Source organism: Hippopotamus amphibius, chromosome 4, assembly GCF_030028045.1.
Source record: "Hippopotamus amphibius kiboko isolate mHipAmp2 chromosome 4, mHipAmp2.hap2, whole genome shotgun sequence".
Classification (NCBI taxonomy): Eukaryota; Metazoa; Chordata; class Mammalia; order Artiodactyla; family Hippopotamidae; genus Hippopotamus; species Hippopotamus amphibius.
In genome coordinates this window covers 75,701,605-75,723,438 of record NC_080189.1, presented here as the reverse complement: position 1 = coordinate 75,723,438, position 21,834 = coordinate 75,701,605, and the positions used below count along the sequence as shown (strand labels likewise).

Below are 21,834 nucleotides of genomic sequence, written 5' to 3'. Positions count from 1 at the left end.
AGCAACGGCCCAGATGGTGCAGGTGGGGACTCTGGGGAGCAGTTACAGACACACTGGCTTTTCCAGGGGTTCAGGCGGCCAAATCAGGGCCTTGAAGGAGAAAGGCAGTGAATCTGAGCAGTAGAGAACATCAGTGTTTGCCTAGAAATTACAGCTTCTCCCTGAAGACAGGAGAGAAACTTGAAAATGCCCCGGAAGGCTCAGGACTGGCGCCTTTAAATTAGTGAGAAATTGGACATTTGAGGTCCCCATTCCTTCCACTTCCGGGCAACCTAAGAACTGACTGTCCGAACAAATCCACGTCTAAATTCCTGCGGGCGATCCTTCAGCCCAGGCCATTGTGTGGACTGAGAAAGACAGGGGTTGGTTCTGAGGCCCTAACAATGCAGACAGAGCCGGAACCAATGTGTATTTCACAGACCCGCCCTCCAGAGGCTGCAGCTGTGCTGACAGGACATGAACGTCTCCCCACCCCCGCACCACGATGGCTCAGGGCACAGGGGCCTGCAGGCCATGCTTCCAGGCAGAGACAGCAGGACAGGGAGACAGAGCAAGAAAGAAGCAGCGGCACCAAATAAGCCCCGCGCAGGCTCCCACGTGGGCTCCAAGCAGGCATCTATCTGGTGAACCCGTGGGGCAGCTGTGGGATGGGGAACAGGGACCAGGGCTTGGGGACATGGGACCTGGGGGCTTCCTGGCCCTGTCCAGCTGGGCTGCCCTAGGCAGGACCAGGGACCTCTCTGGGCCTCTTTCCTCTCCCCGGGTCATCACAATGCCAAAATGGAGTCATTCAAGGGAGGTGGGCCCCAAATCTGGTCAGAGCCTTGAGGCCCAAACTATTCAGCACCACCACCAACACCACCAACCCTCCACCCCAGATCTTCCCTCTCTAGTCTGTGAGCTGGGGAGAGAAAGCCTGCACTCATAGCACACCTGGGACTGAGTGAGGGTGAAACAAAGTAACAAAGTAAAACAGTTGGTGGCTGGGTGCCCTGGAACTCCAGCAGAGAACAGCCAGGGTTGTTATCTTTGCAAGATCTATTTTTTGAACTCTTTCTATGCAACTTAGGTGTGTGAAATTATTCACAAAACAAATGTTTATTCTGCATCTTCTAATGGGTCCACCCCCGCAAAGGCGATGAGTGATTTTCTAATTGAGATAGGCTGGCCATTGGAATAAAGGAGGCTTTCACACCAGAATAAAATGTCAGACAGAGGGACAGCCAGGGGCCAGAGGCCAGCAGGAAGGACTGAGATAGAGAGGAAGGCAGCTGAGGGGCCCTCTGGCCTTTGGGAAAGTGAGAATTAGCAGAAATGCAAGTGAAGACTTCACTCCACCCCAGAGGAAGCTCCGTCCACACACACTGGATGGAGCAGGGCGGTCTGCTCAGCAGCCGGGACGGAAGCACCACCTCCCATGGTAGTCAGCCCCGCGATGGCCTCAGGGATCCTCCTGGTGCCCGTGCCCCCGTGCAGTCCCCTCACACAGTGACAGAGCTGGTCATGTGCCGAGGCAGGATGGCGGGGGGGGGGGGGGTGGCGAGCGACCTCAGAGGCAGCCCTGGGGAGAAGGCTCACGTGAAGGAACGGAGGCCTCCCAGCCGACAGCCAGCTCCACCCTGCCGGCCAGATGTGCAAGGGAGCCACCCTGGAAGTGGGCCCTCCAGCCTCAGGAGAGCTTTTAGATGATGCAGCCTCTGAAGAGACCCTGAGTCAGCACTGCCCAGCCACGTGACTCCCAAATTCCCAATCCACAGAAGCAGCCAGGAAAGAAGCCGTTGTCACGGTAAGTCACTAACTGTGGGGGAAACTGGTTATGCAGCAGCAGGTCAACAAACCAGTTCAATCCATAAGGGGCCGTGGTCCATAGAAGCATGACGACAGTGGTGTGACACATTCACGGTGGACGGCCCACTGGGCCACGCGAGAGCCTCAGGCCGCTACAGGGCAAATCGTCACATTCACAAAGGTTAACTAATCAGCGTGAATCGCAAAAACCACCCAAGCGCTAAGGCGGGAGTCCTGAGAGGTGGACCCACTGTTCCTGGGATGTAAGCAGGTGACCCCCACAATATTCTGAACTTTCCCCCAAGTGCCAGCAGCATGGATGGTCCCTCAGGTTTTCCTCAGAGTAGCGATTCACCCTCAGCCTGTGGGAGCTGTGGAGAGCCCCAGGCAAGACGCTTTCCCGTGGTCCTGCCTTCAATCTCTGCCCCACTTTTCACCCAGCCGCACACTGCCTTTCCGACACACTATAAACACTGAAGGGGACAGTGTCCAGACCCGGTTTCCAATCCCTGTCGCCCACAGTGCCAAGGGTAGCTCCTCAGCACAGAAGCAACCTCCAGTGCTCCCAGCCTCCCTCCCTCCAGTACCTCGTTCACACCCTCCTCAGGCGCCAGCCTCTGCCTGGAATTCTCCACACAACCTGCTGTGTGGATCAGACTGGCTTCCTTCTTCAAGACTGAGTGCGAGTACCGCCTCCTCCACCAGGAAGCCCTCCCTCCCTCCACCGTGCCCCGCCCAGTGCCTCCCAGGGTTGCGGGAGCCCCTGGGATTTCTCCCTCCAGCACCCATCCCGTCTTGTGTCATTTCAAAGTAGTTTCTGTGCATCCATCTCTCCTGACCAGGCCAAGCTCATCCAGGGAAGGTGTCATCTGCTGTGCACCACCAGCTTCTTGGAACAGCAACATGACAGGAGGGACTGAGGCCAACAGACCGAGCACCCAACATGCACAGACTGATCACAGCGCTCATTGCACAGGCACCACCAAATGTCACCACACCCCACAAAGGCGCTAACAGATCTTCTGCCTAATTCCTGATGGGATGCTGGAGCTCGTGGGTGAGACCTGGGGTGTCATTCCCTGGACAACAGCATACGACCCTTCTCTGTTCCAGGTCGGCTTTCGGAAGCCAGTGTCTGGCGGGACCACGCAGGGCGGGGGCCTACTTAGCTGACTGCCCGTCTGTGCAGCGCAGCCCTCAGGAAGAAGGAAGGCCCTGGAAAGTACCAGAACTTCCCCAACAGAATGCACCCCCCCCCCAAAATGGCAGAGGCCAAAATGTACATGATGGGGATATATGTATATATATAACCAATTCACTTTGTTGTACAACAGAAACTAACACAACATTGTAAAACAGTTATACTCCAATAAAGATGTATTAAAAAAAAAGAAAAATGCCCATATTTCAGATGAGGAAAAAAATTTTCATGAAAAGACAAAATGTACACACTTACTTTGACAATCAGCCTCTCATCTACCCCTATTTCTCAGGAGCCAACACTGGCAGCTTGTTCTTTGTTGGTTTTCCAGCTTTACTGAGGTATAATTAACAAACAAAGTTGAATGTATTTAAAGCATACAACATGATGATTTGATATACACACATGCTGTGAAATAACTTACCACAATCACGTCAATTAACACATCCATCACCTCACATAGCTACCATTCTGGGTGTGTGGTGAGAACACAAGATCTACACTCTCAGCAACTTTCAAGTATACAAAACAGTATCGTTAACCACAGTCACCACACTGTACATTACATTCCCAGAACTAATTCTTCTTATAACTGAAAGTTTGTACCTTTTGACCAACATCTCCCCATTTCTCCAGCTCCCAGTCCCTGGCAACCACTATCCTACTTTCTGTTCCAATGAGTTTCTTCTTTTACAGATTCCACATGTAAATGATACCATACAGGACTTCCCTGGTGGCACAGTGATTAAGAATCCACCTGCCAATGCACTGGACACGGGTTTGCTCCCTGGTCCGGGAAGATTCCACATGCCATGGAGCAGCTGAGCCTGCGTGCGGCACAACTACTGAGCCTGTGCTCTAGAGCTCGCAAGGCACAACTACTGAGCCCGTGTGCCACAACTACTGAAGCCCATGTGCTGCAACTGCTGAAGCCCACGTGCTGCAACTGCTGAAGCCTATGCATCTACGGCCCATGCTCTGCAACAAGAGAAGCCACCGCAATGAGAAGCCTGCGCACCACAACGAAGAGTAGCCACAACTAGAGAAAGCCCATGTGCAGCAACAAAGACCTGACACGGCCAAAAATAAATAAAATTTTAAAATAAAAAAAAAATAAATGATATCGTACAGTATTTATCCCTCTGTTTGACTTATCTCACTGAGCATAATGCTCTCAAGGCCCATCCATGATGGCAAATGGCAGTATTTCCTTCTTTTTCACACCTGAATAATATTTCATTATATATATATATATATGCCACATTTTCATTATCCAATCATACACTGATGGACACTTAGGTTGTTTCCATGTCTTGGCTATTGTAATTAATGCTGCAAACAACAGGGGAGTGTAGACATCTCTTGAAGACACTGATTTTATCTCCTATTATTATTCCTACTATTTTATTTGGTACATACCCAGGAGTGGAATTGCTGAATCATATGGTAGTTCTATTTTTCACTTTTTGAGGAACCTCCCTACAGTTTTCCACAGTGGCTGAACCAATTTATACTCCCACCAACAGTGTACAAGGGTTCCCTTTTCTCTCCATCCTCGCCAAAGCCTGTTTTTTCTTGTCTTTTTCATGACAGCCATTCTGACAGGTGTGAGGTATTATTTCACTGTGATTTTGATTTGCATTTCCTGCAGGATTAGTGATGTTGAGCACCTCTGCAAGTACCTATTGGCTACTTGTATGTCTTCTTTGGAAACTAAACTTTAAGAAACTATCATTTGAGTTTTGGTATAATATCAAAAAAGAATATGCTTTCTTTTCCAAACACGTATCTGTGTAAAGCTGGATTTTCTTCAAATACTTCAACCGAAACAACACGTTTGTGACGGTTAATTTTACATGTCAACTTCATGGAGCCACTACATGCCCAGTTATTTATTTAACATTTTTTTGGGCATGTCTGAGAGGATGTTTCTGGATGAGAAAAATATCTGAAACTGTAGACTGAGCGAAGCTGATTGTCCTCCGGAATGTGGTGGGCTTCATCCAACCCACTGAGGGCCTGAATACAATAAAAGGTGGAGTAAGAAAGAATCCTTTCTCCCTGCCCAACTCCCTGTCTTCAAGCTGGCACACTGGTCTTCTGCTTTTGGACCAGAACTCAGACAGGAACTACACTTTGGCTCTCCTGGGTCACAGCTTGCCGACTCCAGATGGGACTTAGCCTCCATACTATGGGGACCAATTCCTTATAGTAAATTTCTTTCTGTATATACATCCTATTGGTTTTGTTTCAATGAAGAACCTTAACTGATACCATGCTGAAATAGACTGAATGCAGAAGCAGCTAGGAGGATCCAGCCTACTAAGTCACATATAACATGTGCTATATATGTATGAGGGTGAGTCAAAAATTATCCACGCTCTGGCTGTAGAATTTACTTTAATTAACTTTTAGAAGAGACAAATACATCATTTTTCAACATGATCTCCTTGCTTTTCAATACACTTTGTCCATTTGTCAACAAGCTTTCGTGTTCCCTCATTAAAAAATGTTTTAGGCTGAGGTGCAAGCCACGAATGCACTGCTGTCTTCACTTCTTCATCAGAAGTGAATCTTCATCCTTGTAGGGCTGCTTTCAGGGGACCAAACAGATGAAAGTCCGAAGGAGCAAGATCAGGACTATAGGAAGGATGCTTTAACACCTCAAAACAAAGTTTTTGCAGAGTGTCGACAGTGGGGGCAGGGGTGTGTGGACGTGCACACCCTCAGCCCACAAAAAAAGAATCACAGCACACTGTTCTCCTTTCGTGCAAATCACAAGTGGGGCATCCATTTTTGCTTGTGCCACAAATACAAATGAACTGATATAACACATTCACACCTGCACAGCAGTGACTAGGGAGACAGTAGCCTTGAATAGAAAGCACTGATAAGACAGTGTGGCCAACAGAAGTTTTAATATAACTGGAGTGCAGATAATTTTTGACTCACCCTCATATATAAAAATAATGCCACTCTTCTCATGGTACGTAATGAGGAGTAGGCCAAAGAGACATCAAAGACTCCTTTCTGCCATGAGAAAAGAAGTTACTGAAGCAATAAAGAAGAAAATTTATATCTACAAATAAAATAATGAGTAGCTATTTAAAAATCATAACTTCTAAAAAGCTAACATGTGACAATGCTTATAATAGGCAAGGTGAAAAGAGATAAAACTATGTACAGTACAAACTCTGTAAAAACAGCCATGTGCTATGGGCTGGTCCACACAGGGGAAGTCGGCATAGGGGAAAGACTTCATTACACTCAGTTACAAAAGGACGAGCCCCACAACAAATCATGCTGGGAAAACCAGCTCGCTCATGAAAAATAACCTAAATAACATGAATTCCAGATGAATCAACCATGAAATTGTGAAACTGTATCAGAATTGGAAAAGCAGAAATGAATATTAGGATAAAGTACTGTAGAACATCTTTATGACTGTAGAGAAGGGAAGGCATTCTTAAATAGGAACAAAAACAGAAATTAAGTGAAATGATGGGTAGATTCAAACAAGCTGAACCTTCAAGCTTTCACATGGCAAACACTCCACAAACAAAACGAGGCAAGGAACTGCTCACAATATTTGCAGTATGTAAGCTGGAATGGTAAGGAATTGACATCTCTGTAGGTCAAAATCCATCGAAAATTGGCAAAAGTTCTACCTAATTTAATGACAGAAAGATTAACGTTATAATATAATGAATTCTTAGAAACCAAGAAGAAAAAATAATTTTTTAAATAAGCCAAGGATTTGAAAGGCTAGTTTACTAAATAAACATTACAGACATCTTTTCTGTATCTTTTTAGATGCTCAGCGTCAGTGATGATCAATGAATGAAAAACACAATAGAGCGAGACACCACTTTTCATCCAATGACTTGCAAAACTGAAAAGCAGAGAATCGTCAAATGAAAGAGTGGGTTGAGTTCAAGGCCAAGGTCCAGGGTCAGCTCCCTAAGGTTCCCTCAGCACTTCCCGTCAAGAGCCTTTCTCCAACCTGGGAGGGGGTATGTGGCCAGTGCATTTCTCATGAGCTTCCAGGAATTAATGACACGGAATCCTCGCCTCCACAAGTCTGGGGTCTGCATTCCACACTCGGCTCCCTGGTCAAACAGGGGTTTCCAAAGTCATGGGTAGGAATCTGCTCCCACTGCAGCAGCGACTGCCCAGAGCGCCAGGCTCCGAAACGCCCCACATTGTTCCACGTTGTCTTGGAACTGCTATTCTCCTGACACCTCCAGGAGCCTTGGGAATCCAGGCCACCCTCTCAGGGGCTTGTCATACAACACTCTGCACATATTTACCGAGAGAGATGAGCCCTGGGTGTCTCTCTCTCCTCCTCCTGCCTCTGCCCTCAAGCTCACCAGCTTATCCGCGTCCACGGTCACCAGCTACATGGGACGGGGGGCCAGACACCCACAGCAGAGGGCAGAGGGCCCAACGCCACATTCACTGCTTGGTCACGTGCTCCTTTTCCTCACCCCGTGGGTCCTAACTGCCACCACGTCCTGGGGTTCTAACTCAGCACCTGGTGCAAAGCAAGTGCTGAGTATCTACACCTGCCCATTAGCCCATGCAGCCCTAGGTTTTGTCTATAATCCCTTAGTACACTGTAGACTCTGAGCTCCTCACAGACAGGGCTCCCCCCTCAGATTTTCAGCTCCCTACAGACAGGACGCCCCCCCTCAGACTCTGAGCTTCCCACTCACAGGGCTCCCCCCTCAGATTTTCAGCTCCTCTCTGACAGGGCCCGGCTTTTTCATCTTTTTACTCTAGCAAGTGCTTAATATGTGTTCAGTTAACTGAAGGGAAGAAGTCATTATCCAATATTCCTTACAAAACCCCCTCCGTCCCATTTTCCCTCTGGCCTTTTTACTGCTCCCTTTCCCAACCTTCATTTCCTTCAGCCTCCTCCCTAGCATTTCTTTATTTTTTTCCATTCCAGTCTGTTTGCTCCTATTCCACCACCTCTCCCTATGAGATTACTTCTGTTTGATCTGACCTGCATCCTCTCTGGATCCATCTCCCCGACGGGGCCAAATGCCGCAGAACTTGCGACTCAACATCCAGGAAAAGACTCACCCACTGAGGGACTTTCCTGGTGGCGCAGGGGTTAAGAATCCGCCTGCCAATGCAGGGGACACGGGTTCAATCCCTGGTCCGGGAAGATCCCACACGCTGTGGAGCAACGAAGCACCACAACTACTGAGCCTGTGCTCTAGAGCCCCTGCTCCACAAGAGAAGCCACTGCAACGAGAAGCCCATGCACCACAACGAAGAGCATCTTCTGCTCGCCACAACTAAAGAAAGCCCACGCACAGCAATGAAGACCCAACACAGCCAAAAAAAAAAAGATTCACCCACTGAGGACTAGAACACCAAGATCAACCATGCCAGTGCCCTCAAGTGTGGGTTTGTAGAAGGATTGTCAATGGAAACTGGGCCAGTTAAGCCACCTGAAGGATCTCAGTGGAGCAGTGAGAACAGGTCACCCGTTCAAAGCCCTGGCTGGTGGGGAGGGCACAGCAGGAGCTGCTTCAGTGGGGTTCTGAGCGGCAGGAGGCAAACCACAACCAGATACTTCCCCCATCTGTGACTTTCCCTATAATTAGTTTGAGAAGTAGGGGTAAGGGAGCCTCTACATGCAAACACAGCTTCTTAAAAATGAAATGTTTTTCCTAAGTTAACCACATAAAGAATTTGTGGCAAAATAGGTTAAAATGTGAAAATAAGGGACTTGAAGGTCAAGAGCAAGCTAGAAAAAGAACAGTAAAAATATTATGCCAGAGTCACAGACTACACACCGAACCCTCCTCCGCCATCACCACCCCCATCACCACCATCACCAATGTCACCAGAACCAACGGGAATAACAGCATCACCACGGCCATCATCACTAACGCTACTAGACACTTCCTTGAGCCGATCAATGTTCTTTGTGTTCCTGGTGCATTTCATCTGTTACTCACACAATGACTCTAAAAGAAAATTCAAGCACTGAGAGGCAGGGCAGGAACCCTGGCAGCCTGTCTCCAGGGTCCATGCTCCCCTCCACCGCGCCCTGCTGCTTCTCCAGAAATGAACCAAAGGAAGGGTCTCTCCACCAAGACCTCGCACAGCGTGTGCACAGTTACTGAGAGAAGACACGTAATGTCTGCAGGCAGCACATACACACAGGCTCACCCTGCAAATGTATACAACATACATCTAAACTGTAAGGAGAGAAAACTACTAAATTGCCTGGGTGTTTTATGGTATTTGTACAGCTTACTGACAAAAGGAAGAAATCCTAGAGATTTATTACTCAACGTGCAAACTGTAAATCTGAGGGCCAGGAAAGGGGCCTGTCCAGGGCCACAGCTTCTTCTGCAGGAGCCAACCACTGACCCTGCCAGGCCCCATCTACACCCACAGTGACTATGTCGGGCTCCCAATCCAGCAACACCCCCCCATCCTGCCCCTGCCCAACTAGAGGGATGCGGTGTAGAAGGGGAAAAAGCCAGGCCCTCAGGATGCTGACAAGAACCACAGCTAAAATGAAGATAGCCACCCAGCAACAGCACATGTAAAACCCTGACTCTCATGTTTCTGTCCCTATGGTCACTGCCGTAGGCCTTTTCCCTTGACAGTGTCAGGGTGTGTGTCACACATGACTGCATCTGTAAGAGGCAGACTGTCACAACCACCCGAGGACGGAGACTTGCATCTCCCACACACAGCAACTGAATTTAATTTAAGAGGATAATGTCTAGGGACTTCTCGGGCCATCCAGTGGTTAAGAATCTGCCTTCCAATGCAGGGAATGTGGGTTTGATCCCTGGTTGGGGAACTAAAATCCCACATGCCACGGGGCAACTAAGCCTGAGCACCACCACAACTACTGAGCACACGAGCCACAACTAGAGAGCCTGCATGCCGCAACTACAGAGCCCACGCACTCTGGAGCCCACATGCCACAACTAGAGAGAAGTCTGCATGCCGCAATGAAGATCCCGAATGCCACAACTAAGACCCGACACAGCCAAAGATAAAATAGATAAATATTTTTAAAAAAAGAAAGATAATGGCTAAAGGACTCCTGGCACATAGAGTCCTTTCCTTCTCAAAAAAAGAGTAGCTACTGTTTATTAACACAGTTATTACAGTTAGATACATAAATATGATAACCTACTGAGTATTCTCATAGGTGTTTAAGTTCCACCAAATGAGGGAGTTCTAGAAAACCTTTTTCTGGAGAGAAGTCGGCAGACATCTCACTAACTGATATAGGCAAATCTCCAGCCCCTCAACGCACATGTGACACTCACCACATTATGAACGCACCCCACGCTGGACCCAGAAATCCTGACGTGGTGCCTCCACAGGTGCCCGCCGCTGCGCCTTCCTTCCACACCGCCTGCTGCCTGCCCTGGAACCCACGTGGGACCCCGGGCACGCAGGCATCCCTGATGCCTGGGCCTTGTCCCTCATGCGGACCTGCTCCCAGTTTCTTCTCCCAGTAGCACAGCTCTCCAGAGCCCACACCCAGGCATCTGAGATCTTTGGCCAAAGAAGTGGCTTCCTGGAGCCGCACGTACCCCAGAGGTGGCTTCTGCTAGCCAGCGCTCCTGGCCATATGCTTCAAGGTGGCAAGTACCACCACGCAGCCACAGCAGGTGGACCCAGGGCCCCTCAGGGCGAGTCCATACATGCCCCCTCGGCTGGAGGGCTCAGAACAGAGGAACACAGCCTTGAGACGACACAAGGAGAGGCCAAGTTTGAATGAGAAGCGTGGCATGTGTGCTGGGGCGTGCACACTGGGAAGGGGAACATGAGAGAGGAGCGGCCCCGGGACCCGCACCCAATACCTGATCTATTTCTACTGCCTCCAAACCATGCAAACCATCCCAGCCAAGTGCCAGGGCAACAAACGGGGGTGGGCGCCTCGGGGCCACATCGTGTGCACCCTGGTTTCCCCACACACGGAGACAGTGGCAGAGTGTCCCTGTGGGGAAATGAGACATGGAGATGAACCCCCTGCAGGAGAGGGCACTATGGGACAATTGTCAGTGAATGATTTTCTTCAAGGAAGAAAAAAGTAGATGGGTCAAAAAAGCGATCTCCATGGGGCTAGCCTGTGAGATAAAACATAATCACGCAGCGATTCTTGGAGCAGAGAAGCGTGAGACAAACAGGTCACAAGATAGCACTGCACAAGGCCAGCCTGTCGCTGTACTTCCACCCTCCCGCCTTCCCGCCCTTCCGTGTTGGGGGCGCACAGGGTCCTCAGGGCCAAGACAGCCTCGGGCAACGCAGCGCACAGTGGGATCCTGAGATCTCACTGCCTCCGCTAACAGAATTCCAGAGGGTGCACAACCCAGTACACGCACAACCAGGTGCCACTCACACTGCTCCAACATTTCACACACTACACGCTAAAAATGCCATAAAACAGATGGTTAAGAACCCAAGGATAATCTGGGCCCCTTCCTGGCCGCTACGAGCCTGGGAAGCTGCAGGACAGGGAGCGAGGTGCAAGCCCAGAATTTGTGCTCTCACGCCAAGCCCTGGACAGTGCTGGGGGCCGTGAGCATCCCCAGAAGCAAGAAGGGAGCCAGGCGCCAGCCTGATGGGAAAGCCTGGCTGCTGGGCACCACTGTCTCCGAGCTGATCAGAGCTCTCTGCTTCTATTTACTCTGAAAAGAAAGTTTCCTGTAGGTGGTTAGAGCAGAAGTACTGAGATTTTAAAAAGGACATTTGGGATAGCTCCTCAGTCAGCTCAGGCCTCAGCTGAACAGAGATGAAAAGGAAACTGACTCTTCAAAGAGACAATCTATCACAACCAGGACGCTGTTAAACGTCAGTGGGAAACAGAGCCCTCGTACCTATGGAGCTACACCACCTGGGGCCTGCGGCTCATGACCTGCACATGTGGACAGCAGCCAGATGAGGACCCCAGGTGTCACGCTGTGGGACTCGCCCACAGCACACTCAGTTGGGGGCATTGAGAAAAAATAATCATCACAGCAGCTGCAAAGCTAAGTACCAGAACGTGGGCTAAGCAGCTCACACCCATCTCATCCAGACCTCGCGCCAGCTGTCCGGAGAATGGTCACAACCACGTCATGGGCTCAGAGCAGGAGACTTTGCCCCGACAGACTCAGGGCACCAGCCTGTGCCCCTAGCCCAGCCCTGTCTCTGTCACGCCCTCCTCTACATTTCCACGTGTGTGCATATGCGCCTGTGAGCATGTGTGCGTGCATGTGTTTGCACATGTATGTGTACATGTATGTACACACCTACGCAGGCCTGTGATATGGGGAGAGGGCCTGTGCCGAGGAGGCCAGGTGCTAGATCCATGTTCCACGTGCACCCCCACAGGCGACCCTTCAGCGCCCGGGGCCCGGCTCACCCTTTCTGTGTGGAGAGGAACCACCAGGCCCCGTGAGACAGGCTGCATCCAGGGACAAGGTGAAAGTGCCATGACCTCTGAGAAGCAGGTGCGTCCACTCTGAAATAGAGACCCCTGGGGGGTCAGGTTGCGGGGGACTTCTGGCGCCCCCATGAGGCCGTGGGGCTAGGGGAGGAGGCAGGAGTTGGTGATGGCTCCAGGGCACGGTCAGCACTGGCCGTGGAGGGGCCCTTCAGAGGAGGGGGCCACGCCTGCCTCCCGCCCACTCTCGGGTGCCACTGAAGTGTGACCACCGTGCATCCTTCCTCAAGGCCGCCCAACCCTGAAGCAGCCATCAGGGACGGTGCACGGGGAGGAAGGCGAGCCTAGAGGTAAACCCTGGAAATATTCCATGGAGGAAACCCTAAATCCACCAATGCTCAGACGCCCCGGAGCAGCCTGAAGCCTCTTCCCAGTTCCCCCAACCTACCTTTGCTCTGAGGCACAGAACCACGATTCTAATGTTCAAGGGAAACAGGAGACGTCCTCCTCACATGTTCGTTGTACAGATTTACTAACATGAAAGCAACAAAAAACAGAAAGTTGCATCGATGACCTGGGGTTTAAGCACCAAATAGTGAAGCTGGTGGCTGTGTTTACTGACCAGGACAATGCCTGACAACACGCTGAAAGGGTGTTGAACGCAATGAACTCAAAAGAGCAGAAAATTTTCATTTGTAAACTCTGGTAAGAGATCAGAAAATAAAACGGAATAACTCGAGCTGCCGACACTACAGGAAAGACGGAAAATAAGTCAAGAGCCACTTGTTGCTGCCCCCTCTCCCATATGACTAGCTTTGCTCCTTCTAGAAAACTTTCTCATGAGCACTTATCTGTGTAAATACAGTCGGTCCCTGTCCAGTGAGGGTGGGGGAAAAGTTGGGTTATGTTGGGGAATTCCATGATTTAACTTTTGGAAACTCCCAAAAGAAGGTTTCATTTTGGTTTTTTGTTTGCCTGCTTTGCTTCAGTTTAATAGGCATGGGAACAATGAACGCAGACTCACCTCGACATGAAATCCCTCGACCTTCGATAATCTGTTTGCAAACCGCACAGACTCTGGCTTTTTTAAAGGCCTTGTTCTTAAAACTGTGCAGACCCGCAGTTAATTCTTCTGGCTGAAAAAGTAAAGAGAGAAAGTGTCAGCTCTTCCATTCTTAGTCCGTTTGCTCCTCCTTTCCCCTTTCAGGAGATAATAAATCCAGGCGAGATGGTGAAGAGCTGAAACAGGAACTTGACCAGGCAAACAGAGAAAAATGAGACAGCACGTTGCCAAGGCTGAGATCCCCATGGCCCAGGATACCCCGTCAGCACACCCGGTGCCAGAGCCCTGGTGGCGGCCCACACGCGCCCAGCTTGTAATCCCCTGGGTGAAGAGCTTATGTGATCGCATATTAGCTTCCAAACTGCAGGCTTACAACCATCACTTCTGTGATAAAGGAATCCACACGCGTTCCCAGAGTCTTAATGCTTTTTCCTCTGAAAGAAACAATCAGCGAACTGCATGATTATAGCAGAGGACACTAACTGATGGGCCTTTGGCCCCTTAGCCTCTCTGAACTGATATACTGGAGGAGAAGCTGTCACCAGACCAGGGTGACAAGTTAGGCGGTTCCTCCTCACACCTGGTACAGCACTGAATCCATCACACATACCGGCACTGGGAGGAGATGAACTACTTATCTACCAAATCCGTGTTTGTAGTGTCAAGGGTCATAGCTGTAGCTGAGAGTCTTATAAAAATTCAGTTTGCCTTCAACACCAAACACCAATCATATCCCCATTTGCAGATATGTGATAGTGTATTCTAACATAACCTATATCCACATGGACTCACAGAGGTCATTACTTACACCAGAATAGCTAAAATTCGTTGAGAAGACAAAATGTTACCGAGAATGAGAGAAGAATGGTACAACTACTTTGGAAAACAGCTTGACAATTCCTTATACATATTTTTAAATCTACACCAGTCTTATGACTCAGCAATTCCACTCTTACAGATACTAAAAAAAAAATATGTCCATAAAGACATATTTGATCAGAGCCACCTTATTTAATAGTAACCCAAACGCCGATCGCAAAGAGCCTGGTTAAATACTTTATGGTACATTCATAAAATAGAATATCGTCTGGGTATACACAAGAGCAAGCTACTAATACAGGCAACATCGTGGGTGAACATCAAAAGCATTATTATGCTGAATGAAAGAAGTCAGACACGAGCACACAGTGAATGATTCTCTTTATAGGATGTTCATGAATAGGCAATTTAACCTATCTAGTTTCTCAGAGACAGGAAAAAATGAGGTGAGCACTACAACTGCCCCAAATCCTACATGGAGAAAGTTTCCAGGATGCAGAGAGGAAAGGGGGAACCAGCGTACGACATGGGTAGAAGGAAAGGAGTTAAGAGTTCAGGCTGAATAAGCCAGCAACAGCTTACTAGCTGGAGCACCAGAGAAGAGAGAGCTGCAAAGAACTCTTGAGATCTGTGCAAAGGCCCTCTGAAGCATTCAGCACAGTACTGATGAGCGTGTGCACATGCGTGCATATGCACACTCATGTTTCAGGAAGCCGTCCAAGGCTGGAGAAAGAACCACCAGAAAGGATTTGAGAAAACAGTGCTCACACAGAGCTGAGAATAGTCCTTCCTCCCACAGCAGACCAGAAAATCTGAAGACTTAGGGGATACTGCACAAAAAACAGGATCTTGCCTCAAAAGTGGGGAATGATTAACTATAGGCTGAACACTGCTCCTGTTCTCTCCAAGTAATTTAACTGCATTCCAGAACAAAGCTCAAGAATATTTGTAGGGATAAAAAAAATATCCAGCACCCAATAAGGTAAAATTCACCATGTCTGGTATCCAACCAAAAAATTATCAGGCATGCAAAACAGCAGGGAAACATAACTCATAATGAGAATAATCAATCAATTGAAAGTGACCCTGAACTGACAAGAATAAGCAGACAAGATATTGAGAGGTATTATAATCATATTCGATTTGTTCAAAAAGATCCAAATGAAACATTTATAGAATAAAATGTAAATATCTGAGATGAAAAATACACTGGATGGGATTATTGGCAAATTAGACACCGCAATAGAACAGATTAATGAATCTGAAGACATCACCATACAAATTTACCAAAATAAAGCACAGAAAGAAAAGACAACCTAAGTAAATAAATAAATAAACAAACAAAAAGAGTTTCAGTGAGCTGTGGGACAACTTCAAACAGCCTGAAAGCCCCCGAAGGAAGATGGGTGGGTGGAGGGATATTTGAAGAAATAATGGCTGAAACTTTTCCAAAGCATGAGGAAAACTATCTAAACCCATAGATCCAAGAAACTCAAAAAATCTCAAGCACAAGAAACATGACAGAAACTACATCAAGGCACATGATAACCAAATTGCTCAAATCCAGTCATAAAGAAACAATCTTAAATGAATCTATATACAAAACAGAAACAGACTCACAGACATAGAAAACAAACTTATGGTTACGAAAAGGGAAAGGGGGAAAGGGAGAGATAAATTAGGAGTAGGGAATAACGGATGCAAACTATTATACATAAAATAGATAAGCAACAAAGATATACTGTATAGCACAGAAGCGTATATTCAATATCTTGTAATAACCTATAATGGAAAATAATCTGGAAAAAAAAATATATATATAAATGAATCACTTTGTTGTACACCTGAAACTAACACAACACTGTAAATCAACTATAGTTCAATTAAAAAAAAAAAAGATCTTAAAAGCAGCCGGGGGGGCGGAGGGGGGGCGCCAGAGACACCTTACACTCAGGGGAGCAATCATTAGAATAAGAGCAGATTTCTCATTCAAAAAAAAAAAAAACAACCCAAGTGAAAACACAGTGTAGCAATATAAAGTACCTTGACCTTGGACTTCCAGGCTCCTGAACTGCAAGAAAATTAATTTCTGTTGTTTAAGCCACCCAGTCTGTGTTATTTGGTTATGGCAACCCTAGCAAACTAATATATCCCTTCTCAATAATTAATCATTATTTTTATCAATAATAATAACTGGGACTTCCCTGGTGGCACAGTGGTTAAGAATCCGCCTCCCAGTGCAGGGTACATGGGTTCGATCCCTGGGCCAGGAAGATCCCACATGCCACGGAGCAACTAAGCCTGTGAGCCACAACTACTGAGCCTGCACTCTAGAGCCTGTGAGCCACAACTACTGTGCCTACATGCCGCAACTACTGAAGCCCTCGTGCCTGGAGCCCGTGATCCACAACTAGAGAAAGCCCACACACAGTAATGAAGACCCAATGCAACCAATAAATAAATAAATATTTTTTTAAAAACTTAAAAAAACGAAGTACTTAAAACTCCCAAAACAACTTTGAAGACTGCACATATTTAAGTGTACAATTTGATGTTTTCTATTATAGTTTGAAAATGTGTCTTTAGTATAAAAACATTAAAGAGTTTCAAAGAAAGTATACTCTTGGGATTCTACATAATTAACAAATATGAGGTGTTGAATGAACACCTGGAATCCTAATTTTCAATGAAGCAAATGCTCCTCCGAGACTGATAAAAGGAAGAGCAAATAAGCAGCACATGGACCACAGCTCCTTATTCCTTGACCAATAGCAGAGATGGAGAACCCCATGTGCAACTACCAATGGTCTGGAAATGGCAGAGAACTCTTTCTAACATGTCATTCCAACTTTAAAGAATGCTTTGGCCATCCCCAAACTTTCCCCTGCTACTCAAGCTGTCTGGAATGCTGGTAACGTATAGTTTTCTATTGTGACCATTTCTAGTCCCACCCTTCCCCAAGTCCTTCCTGACCACTTCAAGCTCCTCAGCAATCCTACAGCAGTCTCATCACTCAAGCACGGATCCCCTGGTGTTGATATTGTCAAGCCTGTCAAACGAGGCAAAGTGTCCTGCACGAAGCAGAAATCTTCTCACCTGTTCTGCCACCTGCAGTACAAGCTGTATGACATGGGGCAAGCCATACCTCTCTTCAAGGGAAAGGACACCCACCCCCTCCTGCCTATTAACCGAGCTACTGTAAACGGTCAAATGCTATGGCAGGTGCCAGTTATGAACACTGGCACTTGGAAGCACTTGGGCAGAGTTTTTAAACTGCTGCTCCTAAGCTCCACCCCAAACCAATTAAAACAGATTATCTGGAGGTGGGACCAGACTACAATTTTTTTCAAAGCCCCTTCAGTGATTCTAATCTGCAGCTGGGACTGAGAGCCTACATATATAATAAACCTGCTATAAGAAGCTATTCTACATACACATAAGGCACTGTTATTATGTGCTTCTTTCCATGCTTGTTTCTGGTTTTTTTCAAGAGACTGTGTACTTTTTGACAGCAGGGCTCTTGTACTCAATACAAAAGAGGGACGAAGGTGCTGCTCTCATGAAGTTCATGACATTGGCAGGGCCCTCTGTGCTGTAACCATCACCACCACTCTTCTGCAAATGGGGGCACTAGGATGCCAGATGAAGACCACACAGCCAACGGATAAGGGATATGGGCTCAGACCCAGTCTCCACCCCAGTCTCACGCTCCGACAGGAGCAGGCATTCAAGCAGCTGACAAACACAGCCCTCTATCGTAATCCCCCAGTTGGCACATACCTCCACCCCCCTCATATTTCAGTTAGTTGTTTGTACGCCTTCTCTCCTGTGTAATTTCCTAGAGGCAGGACGCCCGGCGCTTTTCCATTTGTCTTCCAAGGCCCAGCACAGTGCCTGGCAGACAGCGAAGCGTGGACCCTCAATTAATATCTGTTGACTGAATGAATCGGCTGTATTCTGTGGGCCAGCGGGGGATACTGTGACCTTTTATTCCTTATAAATACCTTTATTACAACCAGGGAGAAAGAGGCACTGTGTTCCCGTGATTTTCTTGCTGGCTGGGCCACAGCTAGAAGCCTGGAGGAAGGAAACAGCAGAGGTGCTGTGGGGAGGCTGAAGCCATTTCGATGGCTGGATGGCGGAGGAATTCATTTCAGATAGTGTAATAACATCTGCTCACGCTTCATCTGTACATAACATCTCCATTGTGAAGTGAGCCTAGACGGGATTAGACTGCCTTTGTTTTCACCTGATACTGTGCTTTCATTTCTCCCAAAGAGGCGGGGCCCATGAGAGCACAGGGGACAGGGGAGGCAGAAACGAGGAAACATTTAGCAGGCTCAGTTCAGGAATCTAAATTGCATTTAATTGTTAGGAGCAGACAGTTGGAAGGGTAGAGAGCAAGGCTGCTGGTTCCACAAGGACTCCCTGAGGGGTTCAGGGTAATTAGTGCTGGTCTTGATTGTGAGGTCTCTTTTTAGAAAGAAAAATCTCTGCAAAATTGAGTGAGGAAGTGCGCCACAGGAGCACAGAAGGGTAACCTTCTGCTCTGTTCTGCTCTGCGAAAATGCAAAACCTCACAGACCTCTCTGCTAGATTCTCTGGGCTAATGTTGCAGTAGCAACAGTTACCCACACAAAGGCTAAATCAGCACAATCCAAGCTACGTTTTCCTTTCAGGAAAGAGGATTTAGGTGTGTGTTTTCGTACTTGGGAAACCTTCAGTAGCAGTCTAGGGAGGCAAAAACACTGAGCAAAAACACCAAGCAACTTGACTCTGAAGTTAAACGCCACTAAAATTTCCTGCATGCGCAGAGCAGATCCCAAACCTCTGGGGTGATCCTGACCAGAGATGTTTCCACCCACCAGCAGCCACAGGACCCAGGGTACAGGGACACTGTCCCCAAGCTTCCCAGCAATAGCCTTTGATTGTTAAACTAAAAATAGAATGCAGCACAATTCAAAGTGATATGATGTAGTTGACATTTTGACAGCTTCTCACTCCTCAGAACTTACACAAGTTTCCAGGAAAACAAATGCAATAAATGCCTAAGTATTAGAGAAAGGATTGCTGAACCTAGTAAGGAGCGGCCCCCGGTATCTGCTCCGTTTAATTCAAACACCATGGGTGACCATCCCAGGAGTATTGTAATATGGCCCTGGTTAACTTGCACTTCTGCAACAATGCTAGTGCATCCTCACATAGGCACAGAGCTAAGCACCCTTTTCCTTCACAGGAAACACAGGCTATGAGGCACGTCCACGAAATTGCCAATGTCCTACTTCCATTCCAGGAAAGGAGTCCAAGGAAGTGTGTTCAAGAGGGAGTTGGATTAGAAAATTAAGCCAGAACCGTATCCCACTTCATGTGAGCTCACCAGGGGACCGGCCTTCCACCAGGCAAGGCCCTTCTTTCCTTCTCTCGTCCTTTCCTGTTCAAGTAACACCCGCACACACGGGCACACACGGGACACGCGCGCGAAAGTGCACACGGGTGCACAGACAAGGACACACGCGCACTTGGGGACATGTGAGCACGCACAGAGACGAGGGGCACACGCGTGAAGGTGCACGCGCATTCAAGAGTGCACGGAGCAGACTGGGGTACGCAGGCACACACAAGCACACACGCGCACCAACCCCAAAGCGCCCGCCTTCCCAGCGCCTCCATCCGGTCCCAGCTCCCTGCGCGCCCTCGTGCCCATCCCAGCACCTCGACCCTTGCCCCAGCGCCCCTCCCCCGCCTCGGAGCGCCCACTCACCTGGCGCCGGTGCCTCCGCGCTCGGGCTCCGCGTGCGCACCCTCCAGGCGGCCCGGGGGTCAGGGCGCGCAGCCGCATGGCCGCCCCGGCCCCAGCAGAGAGCGCGGTCAGGCGAGGAAGGCCGAGGTAGGCGTGGACCCCTCCCCGGCGGCGATGCCTGGCAGGTACGCCTCCTGCGCCCCTGCGTGTGGGAGTCAGGAAACGTTCGACCCCGGGAGCCCCGAAAAGAAGCGGCCTCCAACTCCAAGTCTACTCTGCCGTCAGAAGTCAGATGCCGGGAACAAAAGCCAGACGAGTGAGCGCCCCGTCCCCCGGCGCCCCTCCATCTGACACGAATTAGCCCTCCCTCCCCCGCCCGAGACCGCAGCTCCAGAGAGGAGGCAAAAGGCTTCTCAGCCAAACCCAGGAAAAGTGGAGAGGAAACGCCTCCTAGAGCAGGGGTGGGGGGCAAAGCTTCCATCGCCCTCCGTAGCCCTCCGCCCTCCCACTGGATGACCCCCGCCTTTGGCTGGAGTACAGCTTGACTAGGATTTCAGACCTCTCCAAGAATGCAGACCCAGGGGCTTAAAATCAAAACCCGCAGGCTCTTTGGCTTTCGGGATTTTAAATCTTGTAGAATGTCCAGTAAACCTGCATCTGTAATGGTCAGTATCACTGGTAATCTACACTGCTAGCAAACAGTGGCTTTGGAGTGGAAAGAAGGAAAACGCTAATGCAGAAAGGCTTTCTTTCCAATTCGCCTCTTCAACTAAGAAAAACAAGGAGCAGCCTTGCCAAAGAGGGATGAGAACCAGGTAGACGTTCCAGCAAGCTCAAAGCAAATGATTAGGGGGGGCCTTCCACACCTGGGGTCTGGGATCCGCCACACGCCTCCCTCTCCTTACAACCTGGAGGGCCATCCAGCTCCCAGCAAATCACATCCCGTTTTCCTCTCTGGGTCTGTGACTTTTAGAAGGAAATTAAAAACCTGTTTTTAATTCTTTTTTTTTTTTTAAGGAAGTGAAGGTGACTGGGATGGTGGGGACAGGGTGTCACATGAAGAGGAAGCCAGACACCTGGAAAGTGGAAGCATCACTTAGCCTGAAGGACAGCCCAGAGGGGAGGGCAGGCATGCTCCACAGACAGAATGGCCCTTTTTCAATGTTCATCAGACCCCAGAGGACTGAATTATCATGGGCTGGGGTCGTGGAGCAGTGGATCTTCTCTTTCCACCATGAGAAGCTCTGGCAACCCGCCCCTGGGAAACGCTCCCTTGATAGTGGACATGTTCCGCTGAGGCGATGTCCTGTGTGGCCTGACCCGCTGGCTCACGGTGTGCCCACAGCAGCACCGTGTGCCCTAGTGACTCGGCCTGCCTCCGCGCCCAGCCCAGGGTGCAGTACTAATGACCTGTGTTGGTCTAGCACTCTGACTTCAGATCTTCAACTCTGCTTGCAACTCCAAATGTCTTAGCTTTGGAGAGCAGTCTGGGTGGGCTAGACCTGGGCCTTTATGGTTAACACATGTGCGAATTCCAGCCATCAATTCAAAGGCCAGCATTAACCTCTCAGGTTCTGGCACCGAATACCCATCTTTCCATTTCTGGTGTGGAATAGCAAAGCTGCTCGTCGACTGTCAACCACATACACACACACACACACACACACACACACACGCACACACACATGCGCGCGCGCGCACACACACACACACAAAACAGGAACACGCCATTCTGGCTTTTGATTCTTCACCTGGCAGCCACCCATTCATTCTCATTTACCCCCATCAAATAAGATTATTATTCA

The 21,834-nt window shown here is 48.7% G+C and overlaps 1 protein-coding gene across 2 annotated transcripts in view; it reads right to left on the bottom strand.

Moving 5' to 3' along the window:
• Positions 1-21,834, bottom strand: part of TNS3 (tensin 3) — a 246,418-nt gene that overhangs the window by 187,306 nt on the left and 37,278 nt on the right. Inside the window, exons 2-3 of one of the 2 annotated variants that reach the window (XM_057731399.1) lie at positions 13,432-13,543; positions 12,856-12,939 (exon numbers count right to left, since the gene is read on the bottom strand). The gene's annotated coding sequence lies outside the window, so the exon portion shown is untranslated. The remainder of the gene's footprint in view (positions 1-12,855; positions 12,940-13,431; positions 13,544-21,834) is intronic. The other variant, XM_057731401.1, reaches the window with a different exon arrangement.